Source organism: Rhinolophus ferrumequinum, chromosome 18, assembly GCF_004115265.2.
Source record: "Rhinolophus ferrumequinum isolate MPI-CBG mRhiFer1 chromosome 18, mRhiFer1_v1.p, whole genome shotgun sequence".
NCBI classification, from domain to species: Eukaryota; Metazoa; Chordata; class Mammalia; order Chiroptera; family Rhinolophidae; genus Rhinolophus; species Rhinolophus ferrumequinum.
In genome coordinates, this window is record NC_046301.1 from 2,173,786 (window position 1) to 2,175,133 (window position 1,348).

General features: G+C 39.4%; 1 non-coding gene across 1 annotated transcript; it reads left to right on the forward strand.

The window, feature by feature from the left end:
* Positions 1-630: 630 nt before the first annotated feature.
* On the forward strand, positions 631-737 carry LOC117038590 (U6 spliceosomal RNA). Its single transcript, XR_004425683.1, has one exon. It is a non-coding gene; the product is annotated as a U6 spliceosomal RNA (small nuclear RNA).
* The last annotated feature ends 611 nt before the right edge of the window (positions 738-1,348 follow it).

Below are 1,348 nucleotides of genomic sequence, written 5' to 3' on the forward strand. Positions count from 1 at the left end.
AGGAGTGGTAACAATAAAATGAGGCAGAGTCACTGTTTTTCGGTAAAACTTTAACAATGAATTTAGCAAAACAGAGGAGAAAATACTGCAATGTAGACAATGACGAGCCGTCACACAATTTCATCTCTAGTTGGCAATAGGTTGTGTCCCTTTTACAGCAATGTGTTCGTTACACACCCGATGTACAGCAAAGCTAGCCAGAGTCTCTTAAAAATATGCAGCAGTAATTTTTCATGCGATCTTTTGAGCTACGTAAGCCTGACCGTAGGTAATCTAGAAGATCCTAATTCAATACTGAGATAAAATGTGAACGAGAATTTTGAGTTCCCTGTTGAAGCAAACTTATGTTACCAACACTTATTTTAGTTTCTTGCCCAACGTTTAAGGAGGACAGGCTCTTCTCTGTGCACACCACTAAATTGCCCACATTGGTGACAGGATGGTACCCGTCCCGCAGACCAGCACCAAGCCAGCCTGCTCTCTCTTGCCAGTGTAGCCTGGCACAAGTACTCCACCACTCCCTGCTTGTAAAAAGCACAGCTATTACACCCATCAACTAACCAACAACCAGTCAATCAAATCCCAACTGTGTAAGTGGCTTGGAAAATGTGTTCAGAAAAACAGTTTTTCGTGCTCGCTTCGGCAGCACATATACTAAAATTGGAACGATACATAGAAGATTAGCTTGGCTCCTGCACAAGGATGACACGCAAATTCGTGAAGCGTTCCATATTTAAAAAAAAAAAAAACAAAAAAAAAACCCCACAATTTTTCCTGTAGCCAAGCAGGGCTAAATTTGATGACGCAGATGTGATATCATATTTATTGCAGGGATTGGAGAGCCTTGATTTGATGGACAGAGGTACACATACACCCTTGAATATCCATGCCAGGAAGTGAGCCAGCTTGGCTACAGGGACCTCCTGTTCATCTGGGTGGAGAAGCCTCTGTTTTATTCAAAATTTTGAATCAAACTTTTTGGTTTACTTTCCATTAGATAAAATTAACAGTGTGTTTTTAGAGGATGTAGACCTTGTTTTTAATCTCTATCCACAACTCCTTGCAAGTTCTAAATAAGTAGCACAAAATGGCACTGAACAAATATTCAGGGTGAGTAAATGGATGGAAATGTGAAGTGCACACATGATTGATGGATTGGGATGAAAGAGAACAACTAGGATTCAGTAATTGAGACTAAATATGGCTTTTGGAATATGCATGTTTTCATGAGTTCTGTCTAAGACAACAAAAATAGCTAGCTATTAATCATCCTAAGTAATGGAAAATAATGAACTGGTAGCTCAAGGACAGACTGTTATTATTATTATTTTTTTGAAACGCCTACATC